This window comes from Polypterus senegalus, chromosome 18, assembly GCF_016835505.1.
Source record: "Polypterus senegalus isolate Bchr_013 chromosome 18, ASM1683550v1, whole genome shotgun sequence".
In the NCBI taxonomy this organism is placed as follows: Eukaryota; Metazoa; Chordata; class Cladistia; order Polypteriformes; family Polypteridae; genus Polypterus; species Polypterus senegalus.
The window spans coordinates 9,425,718-9,439,869 of NC_053171.1; positions in this window are offsets into that span (position 1 = coordinate 9,425,718).

Consider the following 14,152-nt stretch of genomic DNA (forward strand, 5'->3'; position numbering starts at 1 on the left):
GTAATGTTATGTTAAATTGATAGAAGTATTTTCTTAGTTATGTAAAATCTTTGCCATGTTTGCCTATATATTAATGCATAGTCTATGGAAGATTCTATTATATCCCCCATAAGTTAGATTTAAATTGAATATTCTGTTTATTAATTGTCACTCTGACTAGAGATTAGTCCCATTTTGTGATCTGCCTTGCAGTGGTTAAGGCATGGAGGGAAACAGTTTTCAAACCGCAACATATCATATTGACTGTGCCATATGTATGGAACGTACCAAACATATTAAGTAAAGCACAGAGAACTACAAAATGTAAAATAAGTTTAACAAGAAGATAACATTTTGTCCTTTACTGCCTTTTATCCTGTGTGTGTAATAACGTTTTTCTCTATTTTTGTGTGAACTGTTTTGCTTTGAATTTTCACTAAACCTTTTTAAAACCAAATTTATTGGACTGAGAGATTTCTTTTGTTGCGTGTTTGATGCTGGATCACACCTTACCAACTCAGTAGATTTTTGGGAACAGTACTCAGGACACCATTATGTCCCTGAATTCTTATTTTCTGTTCTACAGTAGGGGCATGTGTTTCAGAAACTCCTAATCTGTTCATTGGGGTTCTCAGGATTTTGGTGGAACTTTTGGAACAACTGGGGTCTCCATAAATCATGGAAAGGAAACTAGGACCAAATAAAATACTTGTGATCCACAATTATGTGAATCTAGAACTTTTTGCACCTCATTCACTCACCCCATTTACCTGAACTGGGGAGGAAGAACAACTATTATATAATAAAGACTGGAAAGAACTGGGTTTAACTGGGATCTATGAAATGAAATGTTGAATGAACATGAAAATGGGATGGAAATACCAGCTTATAGATTACTGGTCCAATAAGCTACCAAAGAGTATATGGACCACTATACCTTGAGGTTAGGTTTCATTGAAGCCATCCTCAGGCAGTTGACAGTAGTGAATACGGACACCTTCTGCTCAGCTTGAAACTCTGGAGCTGCTTTACACCTTTGATCTGCAAATTATTTGGCAGAAGCACAGGTCATCAATAGATGGTTCCAGACTGCACCTTAATTGTCTCTCAACCTAGGTAGATATTCTGTCAAGCTTGGTAGGGGTAAATGATATTAAAAGTATGTCTACCAATGGAGATTTGAAACATTCAAATTTAGACATTTATTGCTGAATGAAACAACATATTCCTAGTATGATTAGTAAATATCAAGAGTCCCAACTAGTAAGTATGGAAAGCATTCACTATGCATTTTAAATAGTCCTGGTTAACCCATTCTATCTGTCCCTCTGAGTCAGGGGTGTCCAACTCCAGCCCTGGAGGGTCTCAGTGGCTGCAGGTTTTCATTCTGACTCTACTCTTAATTAGTAACCAGTTTTTACTGCTAATTAACTTCTTCTCCCTTAGTTTTAATTAGCTTGACTTAGACCCCTTAGTTGTTTCTTTTTCCTTAATTAACAGCCAAGCAATAATGAGACAAAAAATGAGCCGCCACATGACCAGCTAACCACAGTATCTGAAAATAAAGAAAGGTGGAGGTCTTAGTAAGGTGGATCTGCTCAGGTTACCAAAACATTTTGATGGAGTTCTTAGAAAAAACAGAAAATAAACTGTTTTGGAAAGGTAGAAGGCTGAGGCAGAATGAAAGCATCAACAAGCCATGGAATTAAATAATGAGTTTAATTAACAGTAAGTATTGGCTTCTCATTAAGAAACGAGTTAGAGTGAAATTTGAAATATATACATTTCATGTGTGTTCCATGTAAAACTATGGGATGACATAACAGATGTAAGGCAAAAAAAGTTGTACAAATAGGTAAAACAGAACATTTGTAGTGATATTTTTTGTTCAAGTCCTTCTCTGATAATCCCCATTATGTCAGATGCATTTCAAAAGTGAACAGCCAATGTCTCAATGGCGATTACAAATAGCAGTGGTGACGGGGCATCCTTGTCTAGTACCATGTTGTAGTGTGAAGTAGTCTGAAATAATCTTGTTAATACAAACTGAAACATTTGATGTGGAATATAACAGTTTGGTCCTTGCACATAAAGTATATTCAGGCCAAACCCAAATTTGTGCAATGTGGTGAATAGGTAGTCCCATTCAACCGTTTCAAATGCTTTTTAATTCATAAGATAATAAGATCTCTGGAGTGTTAGACTTTATGGGTGAATATATTGTATCAAATAGGTGTCGAAGATTAGAAGCTAAGCGTCTACCTAATAAATCCGGTTTGGTCTTGTGAAATTTTTGAAGGAAGCACTTTCTCAATCCTTCTAGCTAGAATTTTGGAGAGTATCTTAACATCGTTATTCAGAAGTGAAATTGGTCTGTATGATGCTCATTGTAATAAATCCTTATTTTTCTTAGGAAAGACAGTGGTGAATGCTTGGTGAAAAGTTTGATGTAGGTTGTTATTGTCCCCGGCTTCTATAAATGTTGCTAATAAAAAGGGAGCTCACTTAATTGACAATTTCTTATAAAATTCAACAGGGTAGCCATTAGGACCTACTGCTTTTACTTTGAAGTGAGTTTCAAGCATCTGGTAATTCTTAGATTGTCAGAGATTTATCCAGTTCTTACCTGTGGTATCTGTTATCAAAAAATGCATTAGATTGTGTCTTGTCTTTTTTAAACTGAGCAGAATATAAGGAATCATAGTAGTCTCTAAATGAGTGCATTATATTTTTATTGTCATTAATTTTATCTTCGTCTGTGTTGGTAATTACTGATATTGCATTGGAACTTCCTGTATGTGGATTTGTTGAGCTAAGATCTTATTAGCCTTCTCTCCGTGTTAATAGTAACAATGTCACTTTTTAAAAATAAGTTGTTCTGTTTCTTTTGTTGTCAAGAGTTCTGAATGCAAAGCCTGTCTTTTCCTACAGTATAAAGTACCTAATTTGGAGACCTGCCATATTCTTGATCTACTCTGGTAATTTCATTGATCAACTCTGATGCGTTCTTAGTTTCTGATTTATTTTTGTGGGAGAAATATGAAATAACATGCCCTTAGAGTTTCCCAGGGTATTCCTGTCAGAGACCTCTGAGGATGCATTTGTCTTTAAAAAAAATCAATTTGCTTGGATATAAATTCCGTTCAGTTCTTGCCACCTAATAACAGAGGGTTAAGATGCCAGCTGCGCAATGAGTATGTGGGGCATAAGGATTGAAGCTCCATGATCAGAGGGGCATGGTCAGATATAACAATAGCATCATAATTGCAAGATTTGATTGTGGGCAAAAAATTGTTGTCTATAAAGAAATAATCAATTCTTGAATAACAATAACATATTGCTGAAAACAAGGACTATGCTCTTAAGTTTGGATGTAGAAATCTCCATGAGTGTGATAAGTTATGTGTAATTATTTTTACAATGTAGCTGAAGACCTATTCAGGTATGCATTTAAAATACAAAAAAGTCTCCAGCCATTAAAATTGTATGAGTGTTCACATTAGGAATGGGTGCAAAAACGTTTTGGATGAAGCCTCTATCATCCACATTGAGTGCATAGACGTCTATCAAAAATCACTTTACAATTAAATTATTTTTTTAAAGTAGCCACAGATGTGTACATCCATCTATTTTTTGTTGCCAATACAAAAGTAGATCTTCAGGTCTACCTCTGTATAAATCAGTGAGGTTGCACTGCCATTATGAACCTTTAGTGTCTGCTGACTAACACACATGTCCAGATGCCCTAACAAATTGTTTGTAGATGGTGCCAACGGAGTAGAAGCTGATGTCAACGAATGATGTTGCTCTGTTCTAATGACAGTTACATTTAGTGATACAACACTATTTATTCACATTACACTTTATATCTGCACTACATATCAACCAGAGAAAAAAAAAAAACATGGAATACTAAAAATGCTTGCCGCAGGATGTCCTATATGTCTGGTGATAACAGCATTGAATGTGTGCACTCAAAATTGAGGTGTCTCTCATTATTTATCTTGTGGTTGAGATTTCAAGACTCGAGAATCCTTAATTCAGAACAGTGGTCATGGCCAATGACAGGATGGATTAAGAATGAGCTAGTACAATGGGATTGTGATACTGTGGAATGTGTAGACCACAAGTGGGGAAACATAGACGATGGATAATTACAAATGCAAAAGTTGCCTTTCATAAATCATTCATTGTACGTTTGATGGGAAAATTATTCCACATCTGGGAATGAAGTCTCCTAAATGATCCTTCCATATTCTCTGTCAAAATTATTTGTCAAGTTAGGTTATAAATAAATGCTTATGACCAGGGGATAATCAGGGGATTTCCAGCATGTGAACATTGGTCCACACTCCACACTGTAACAAATTAAGCATCTAATTGTGAGTTACTTTCTTTCTCCTAGTGAGCTTTTTCCATTTGTGCTCTACAGAATTCACCCGACATAGCATATTGATCATTGAAACATCTCATTACTTGATGTAATAATTCTGGCCCCTGTTAAGTATTTCATCTTCTCTCCAAAATGTGTTTGGCTGTTATGTAAAAAATATTACATAAAATCATCATTTGGTGTGACAACCCATTATCTTTCAAATAACATTATTTCTCCCAAGTTAGGAACACAAGACATATTACAGACAGGAGTTGACCATTCAGGCCATTAAGGTTGTTTGTTTAGTTAACAGCTAACCTGTCCCAATATCTGCTCCAGATTCTTGTGAAAGGTTGTCAAGGTTTCTGCTTCAACTCCATGTCTCCAAAGTCTCACAACTCATTGTGTAAACAGAAATTGCCCAAGTAGTTCTTGGTTGTCCTCTTACTTGATTCTCTTCAGGTAATCCCAGGCAGCCTCAATGGTGTTGAAACGAGAGCCCCTTTTCTTTTTTTTTTGATGAAGATAAGTTCTTTATGACATTGGCTTTGTGGTTGACAAGACTTAAATTCATCTGCAGATTTGCACAGATCTTCCATTGTGCTTCATTCTTTGCTGATAACATTTATCTATTTGGTGCTCTCCAGATGGACTGACCATAGGGCTTAAGAGAACTCAAGAGCAGCAGTTAAATAGAATGTCAGGAAAGCTAAAAGGCAATTAGACAGAAAGGTTGCAGAAAAAGCATAAGTTGACCCAAAGAGATTATTTTCATAGGTTAGTAGTAAAAAAAGAGTCAAAGAGGAGGTGAAATATGTTAGGAACCATAAGTGTAAGAGCAATTTCCTAGTTACATAAGATTAATAAATGTTTTACTAAATGACAATGCATAATCTATGGGAGGCTCCTATAACCCCCATAAGTAAAACTGAATTGGTATTTTCTAACCATTTCTAACAGCCCTGACTAAACATTATTCTCAGTTAGTGATCAGCCTTGCCATATGTAAGGTGTAGAGGGCACATGGTATTAAACCATGCCTACGTGCCTTTTGCATGTGTGAAGTAACATGTAAGACAAAACACTTATTTAAGTGCTGTGCCGTATGCTTAAAGTGTACAGAAGATGTTAAGAATCTTTAAGTATAGAGGAAGAAGTAAAGAACTTTTAAGTACAGAAATAATTAAGATTTCTCAAGAAAAGCTGTTTAGAGAAGCTATATTTTTCCTTTTTTTTGTCTTTTATTCAATGTGTGTAACAACTTTTTTCTTTATTCTTGTGTGGATTATTTGCTTTTAATTTTCACTAAATATTTTTAAAACAAACTTAGACTGAGAGATTTCTTTCGGCACGTGTTTTACCTTATACTTCGGCAACTACACTAAAGTTTAAAACCTCCCTAAGATTGAAAGCTTCAAAACTGTCTTGGAATAAAAAGAAAGAAACCTGCATGTTCCAAGCCTGACATTAGACTGCGACAGAAGAAAACAGTGACAACTTGAAAAGACTCGACAGGTACTTTTAATCTTCGTGTTTGATCAGAGTTGGACATGTGAGAAAATTGCTAACGGTCCTCGTGAGACTGTATAAATTATAAATGAGCTAAAATACCTAAAACGGAAACCTGTCCTGATGTAAGATCATCATGGCATCTGATTCCGGAAGCCAGAAGAAATATCAAACGCAGAACGAAAGCCTGAGTGGTGTGAGTGGACGTCACGATGAATATGACATCACAAAGGATCATCTCCAAGATGACAGAAAGCCGTTCAATTCAGTAACAACTAACCTTCAGTTGGAAATAGACTACAGATACAATCAATTATCTAGTCTGATGAAGATCGTAAAGGATTTACAACAAAATGAATTTAACTGTGAAACTATAGAATCAATTATCAAGAATGATCAGAATTGAGATTGGAATATAAAAGGTTAAGCAATGAACTTTTATCCTTCCAGAGTAATGAAGATGCACGGAAAATGATACAAAAGGGTATTGATGCTAAAATGAAAACTATATGTGCGTTTTTGGGATATACAATGGATTGGGTTATGGAAGTACGCAAAAATAAAAGCGTCAACCAGTAGCAACCTGACTTTTATGCTAACCAATTCAGGGATTACTCCCAAGTTTCTGCAAAAACTAAAAGTCATGGAAGCACGGACTACTACAGTTGAAGGCTAAAAGAGATCATTTGGAGTTGGAAGCAGCTATTGCAGAATCCAATGTAAAACTGCAATCGCAGTCCAGGAAAACCAAATCCTTATAATGTTCCTTGGATACTAGATGCGAGAAATGTAAAGCCACATTATACAAGCATTTGTAACTTTCCCTGTAAAAATTAAAGTAAAAACAATCCTCAGCAACTGCCTTATGATCAGCAAAATAAAGCACCAGCACCTCAACAAAAACTGCTTTATAATCAACAAAATAAAGCTGCAAAGATTGAAAGTAAAGAAAAAAGAAGATCAGGACTTGTCGATAAAATGAACTTTCTGGAGGAACACACAACATCTGCTTTGGATCCCGCGTACGGCTTACCTCCACAAAGCCATACCTTCAAGAAGGAAAAGGTCAAGACTGATCAAGAAAAGTATCCTTCGAAAGGCATCCCGAGCAGTTCTGCTACAAACTTTTCTGCTGCTGACAAAAAAAAGGATACAGACACCTCAATCAAAAAGGCAAAGATTGGCAGGACATACAAGCGGTAAGCGCTGTCTTTTTTGCAATGAAAATCACGATCTTAACAAATGACAGTGCATCTTTTTGGTGCTACTCCATCACCCAGTTGTGCTTCTTATGCCTTACGAAGAACAGCAGAGGATGCAAGAGGCACAGCTCCAGAGGAAGCAGTTAACACTGTGCTGCACAACTTCTGTGTTGATGACTGTTTAAAGTCAGTTGCTATAGAAGAACAAGACATAAAATTGCCCAAAGATCTTCAAGCCCTGTGCTTAAAGGGAGGATTTTACCTTATGAAATGGATATAATAGCAGAGCAGTCTTGTTGTCCATCCCAGAAGAAGATAGGGCAATAGATCAAAAAGACTTAGACTTAAGCCGTGATTTGTTACCAGTTGAAAGAGCCTTAGGTGTTCAATGGTGCACACAGACTCACTGTTTCAAGTTCCAGGTAAAGCTGCAAGATAAGCCTGCCACTAGACGTGGTATTCTGTCAGTTGTCAGTTCAATATACGATCCTCTTGGATTTTTAGCACCAGTCATATTGCCTGCTAAGCTTATTTTAAGAGAACTGTGTAAAGAGGAATATGCATGGGATCAAGAAGTGGAGGTTAAGTATGTCCGGCAATGGAAAAAATGGATGGATGATTTGGAGCTACTTGTGGATTACAATGTAAACAGGTGCAGGTGGATTTGGTCACATACCGTCTGCACAAATGCATAATTTTGGAGATGCTTCCGAAAATGGGTATGGCAAGTTGTGCTTCCCTTTGACTCTCCTCTGAAGAGTGACAGCATGGGATCCTCAAAGCAACTCAGATTGTTCAGTCTCATGGTTTAGGGGAAGGCTACAAAAAGCTATCTCAGAGGTTTAAACTGTCAGTTTCAACTGTAAGGAATGGAATCAGGAAATGGAAGGCCACAGGCACAGTTGCTGTTAAACACAGCAGGTCTGGCAGGCCAAGAAAAATACAGGAGTGGCATATGCACAGGATTGTGAGAATGGTTATAGACAACCCACAGATCACCTCCAAAGACCTGCAAGAACATCTCGCTGCAGATGGTGAATCTGTACATCGTTTGTCCTGTATGTGTTTCTCAATTTTTCCCAGCATACCTTTAAAGGCTGCATCAAAACGATTATATATACTTTATTATCCTGCCGCAGCTCTTGCAGCTCCAGTGGAATCTGAATTTTAACGCCCAATGTTTTTGGAAGTGCTCAGAATCAAAATTCTATTTAAACACCCCCAAATTGCCATACTGCATTATAATGTGCAACTCTGTTCTCCTGGCATTCATCACAGTCTAGAATTAAGAAAAGGAGGTCACTTTCCTTTAAAACAGCATCAGTATGGATGGGCGCTATATAAAATTACAACACTGCCAGTTCAAGCTGCCCTAATGAACTCTGTCACTGCTGTACAAATTGGCTTTTGATTTTTGTTATGGATAATTATTACATAAAGTAAATTTATGAAGAAATTAAAACTTAAAAGTTCCATCTTATATTAAAAAAGAGAAAATTTTGTTGTAGGTTTACGCCCTCTAGTGGATATGTTGTAGGTTGCTATTTTAACATTCATTTTACTTTGCTGTATTTCAATTCTGGTAATATGGAAATTACTTCACTGCACTAGTCAAGTGCCTTGGGGTGTAATTCACTACAGTAAAGCTCCTTATAATGAGACAGTACTGCTTGTTCAAGCTCCACCACTGAGCCAATATGTCTAACAAAGGCTCTGTCACAGGTAGTGCTCCAGTTCTAGAAATATGGAAATTATCTCAGTTTTGACATGTAAAGCACCTTGACATGGATTTTACATGTTATTCAGTTTAGTCTTTTTCCACCAAAGAACATTTAGAACATTCTAGACGAGAAAAGGCCATTCAGCCCAACAATGCTCACCAGTCCTATCCACTTAATTCTTCTAAAAATACCGTCAAGCTGAGTTTTGAAAATCCCTAAAGTCCTACAGTCTGCCACACTACTTGGAGCTTGGAAGGAATGAATGCTACTAAAAAAGAAAAGAAAAAACTTTCGTTCTGCCTCAATGAAATTGCAGTCGTGTCTCGCTTAATGATGACATATGGTTCTGTTAGCTGATTTGGTTGTTAAGAGAGCTGATGTACTGTATATTAAGGGGGTGGGGCGGGGGCATGCCTCTGTGTCTGATGTCATTTTTTTGAGCTGACTTTGGATGCGTCTGCATCTGTGCATTCCGTATACAGTTATGTTTTCATGTACACCTGCCCTGATGTGACCTACCTAAGCAAACCTAACCTCAAGGAAACTAACCTAACATTACCATAATACATACATCACATAAATTAATAATAATTATTGAAATGCAGTACTAATAATACATTAGTAAAAATATTAATATTGCAATATTACGTCGACATTTCAATTGTTCAGTTGTCTGCTGTTAAAACAGGATTTTGTTAACTAAGTCACGACTGTACACATAAAATTCCTGCAGACTGTTGCCCTCTTGTGACTACATTGTAAAATATCAGTTCATTATTTATTTTCGACCACTGCATATTTGTATCACACTGGCTGAGACACTTCACCTTCAAGTGTTTTACAGTATGGAAATAAATAGACAATTTGACCATCTTCATAATGGACCCTAGGATGATCTTTATTACAGAGTGTAAAATATAAATAAAAAAAAAACCTTAAAAAGAAATGAATATTGTAAAAAATGCAATTCAGTATCAATGACTTTGATATAGATTTTGTATTTTTTTCGGCCTTGTGAAAAGTTTCATGTTCCAGGTCATCCCTGCATGGAGTTTGCATTTTCTCCTCATGTCCTTGTGGGACTGGCACTCTGTCCCCCTGTTGTTCCTGCCTTGTGCTCAGTGCTTGCTGGGATGGGCTTCAGCTCCCCTGTGACCCTACTCAGGTTTAAGTAGGATAGGAAGATAATGGATGGAAGGATGGATGATATAAATTAATAGATATCTTATTGTCTTGTGTACAGTGAAATTCTTATTTGCATATTGCAACACATGTCCAGTCTCGGATACTATGATCAGTGAGTAGAACTATATTACCTTAAAACGTCTTACCTGAACAAATCTCAGAATATGTTGTTGTGTACACATGCCAGCTGTCGGCATACAGAGAAACAATTCTAACTAAATATATAACCCCAAATTTTAGTTAATAATATGCATTTCTGACATAGATTTTTGCCCCTAAACTGAAGAAACACTTTGAATGTGAGGTAAAAGTTAAGACTTAATGTCATTGAGCCAATCAAGGTGTGATGTACTGTATGAGATAACTCATACGTTAGTATACAGCCACTATAGATGCAGCAGGCCTGCTGGAGGCCTTTACTGTCACATCTCAGTTAACGATTACAGTGCTGCCATCTAGTGGATACCCAGAGAATGCTTTTTTTTGGCAACAGCATGTGGATAATACTGTTATAAATAGACACTCCATAGTTATGTTGTCATAACAAAGGTATAAAGCTGCTGTTTTAAAACACCTAGATTTGTAGCAAGATGAATACTTAGATGACAATGATAGTGATCAAAATAGTGACAATCATTTGGATGATGTAGAACTGATAGGCTCTGGCACTGATGGACTTCCTTCTTCATCACAAGGCATCCAACTTGTCATGAGTGTTGCGGACATTTTGCTTCCTACTGACTGCAAACCGTCACCAACTACCAAATCTGTTGTGTGCAACAAGCATGGACACATTATATTTAAGGCATATGTGTTTCTACGTCTCTTCTCTGGGCGGTGCCATTCTTCAAGGGCACATTTTAATGGAGGCTTTTACATTTTGCTGGTGAAAATAAAGTACAGTACCTAAAACTTTATTTATTTTATTCATTGGATTCATTTACATTTTCAGAGTTTTGACAGACTTGCTGTTGATAATAAAACTGTTGCTTTCCAACATGTCTTTACAATTTTTGCAAGCTTTGATAGAGTTCATTATTTATCATATACAGTGTGCATAGACCTAATATTATTATTGCTAGCTGTGGTAGTAATTGTATTAAAATATTTTTTGTTGTTGTTGTATTACACATCACAAGTGCCACTTATGATGGAAATGGAGTGCCGATGAGCCTCAAACCACAAACACAAAAACACTATATAGTCCCAGGTTCAAACAAGGGGTGTTTATTAAACACATTACAGTACCTCTCCAAAGTAACCAAAGCACAAGTAATCTCTTCCCCAATTCACCTCTCCTCTCTCCACCACACTGCTCTACTCCAGTTGACTGTTGCCTTCCTTCATCCCAGCTCCAACTCACCTGAACAAGGGAGTACGGTCCCTTTTTACTGAGGACCTCTGGGTACTTCCGATGCCAGGGCTACTGCCCGTTGGAAGAACTTCCAGGTCATATGGAAGTGTAATATATTGGGGGAGTGCTGCTGGACAAAACTCCCAGCACTCCCCATTGGTTCCCGAATGGGCACTGGTATGGAGGGCTGCTGTCATCTAGCACCTGCGGAGAATAAACATCCCTCAGAGACAGTCCTTCCCTGTCCAATTCTTTTCTCCCATCCAGGGAAGGTACTGGGACTATGTCTGGTCAGGATGCTCGACCAACCTGTGTGACGCTTACACACTGTTGACTGCATCAAATAACAGATACCCTGGACCATTATTATTATTATTATTATTATTATTATTACTAATTAGGCCCTCATTTATAAGGGAAACAAATCAATTGGTAAGTCATTCCCATTAAATATTATTTGAATTCCTAATATATAGCTTGCCCTCTGGATTACAGTAAGCCCCCCAGTTACTAGTTTTTCAAAACTTCAGCTCATCACAACTTGAGGTCATCCATATGAGCATATATTGGTTGTCATAAGCAACAATTCAGACCTCACACAGAAGCTGTCATGTGATGACCTCATAGATGACTTTTCATCCATAAAATGTAGATGAGTCTTCTTATTCTTCTTTTGGCTGCTCCTGTTACAGGTTGTCACAGCGGATCATCTTGTTCCATATCTTCCTGTCTTCTCCGTCTTCCTCGGTTACACCCATTACCTGCATGTCCTCTCTCACCACATCCATAAACCTTCTCTTAGGCCTTCCTCTTTTCCTCTTGCCTGGCAGCTCTATCTTTAAAATCCTTCTCCTAATATACCCAGCATCTCTCCTCTGCACATGTCCAAATCAACGCAATCTCTCCTCTCTGACTTTCATTTCTAATCCTGTCCATTCTCGTCACACCCAATGCAAATCTTAGCATCTTTAACTCTGCATCCTCCAGCTCTGTCTCCTGCTTTCAGAACAGTGCCACCGTCTCCAACCCATATAACATAGCTGGTCTCACTACCGTCCTGTAGATGATCCCTTTCACTCTTGCTGATAACCATTTGTCACAAACAACTCCTGACACTCTTCTCCACCCATTCCACCCTGTCTGCACTCTCTTTTTCACCTCTCTTCCACAATCCCCATTACTCTGCACTGTTGATCCTAAGTATTTAAACTCATCCACCTTTGCCAACTCCACTCCATGCATCCTCATCATTCCACTGACCTCCCTCTTATTCACACACATGTATTCTGTCTTGTTCCTACTGACCTTCATTCCTCTCCTCTCTAGAGCATATCTCCACCTCCTGTCTAATCTCATCTGTCAACCTGTCCATCACCACTGCTAATAAGAAAGGGCTCAGAGCCGATCCCTGATGTAATCCCACCTCCACCTTGAATGTATCCATCACTCTTACCACAGACCTCACCACTGTCACACTTCCCTCGTACATATCCTGTACAACTTTTACTTACTTCTCTGCCACTCCCAACTTCCTCATACAAAACCACAACTCCTCTCGAGGCACAAAGATACAATGCAGCTCCTTCTGGCCTTATCTAAATGTCTCCATCAACACCCTCAGAGCAAACATCGCATCTGTGGTGCTCTTTCTTGACATGAAACCATACTGCTGCTCACTAATCATCACCTCACTTTTTAACCTAGCTTCCAGTACTCTTTCCAATAACTTCATGCTGTGGCTCATCAATTTTATGCCCCTGTAGATACTATAGCTCTGCACATCCTCCTCATTCTTAAAAATCAGTACCAGTACACTTCTTCTCCACTCCTCAGCCATCCTCTCACTTTCCAAGATTCCATTAAACAATCTGGTTAAAAAGTCCATTCCCATCTCTCCTAAACACATCCATGCTTCCACGGGTATGTCATCTGGACCTACGGCCTTTCCATTCTTCATCTTCTTTATAGCTCTCCTTACTTCCTCCTTGCTAATCCGTTGCACTTCCCGATTCACTATCTCTACATCATTCAACCTTCTCTCCCTCTCATTCTCTTTATTCATCAGCCTCTCAAAGTACTCTGTCCATCTGCTTAACACACCCTCCTCGCTTGTGAGTACATTTCCATCTTTATCCTTTATGACCTTAACCTGCTGCACATCTTTACCAGCTTAGTCCCTCTGTCTAGCCAGTCTGTCGTTTTCTCCCTCCTTAGTTTCCAACCTCTCATACAACTCATCATACACCTTTTCTTTAGCCTTCACCACCTCTCTCTTCACCTTGCACCTTATCCCCTTGTACTCTTGTCTACTTTTTGCATCTCTCTGACTATCCCACTTCTTCTTCGCCATCCTCTTCCTCTGTATATTCTCCTGTACTTCCCCATTTCACCACCAGGTTTCCTTTTCCTCCTTCCTCTGTCCAAATGTCACGCCAATCACCCTTCTTGCTGTCACCCTTACTACTTCTGCTGTACTTGCCCAGCTGTCTTGTAACCCTTCACTGCCACCCAGTGCCTGACTTAACTCCTCCCTAAAAACTCAACCTTGCAGTTTTTCTTTTTCAACTTTCATCATTTGATCCTTGGCTCTGCCATCACTCTCCTCCTCTACTTGATCTCAAATGCCATCGTACAGACCACCATCCTATGCTGCTTAACTACACTTTCCCCTGCCACCACTTTGCAGTCTTTAATCTCCTTCAAATCAACTCTTCTGCATAGGATATAATCTACCAGAGTGCATCTTCCTCCACTCTTGTAAGTCACCCTATGTTCCTCCTTCTTCTTAAAATACATATTCACCACAACAATGCCCATCCTTTTTGCA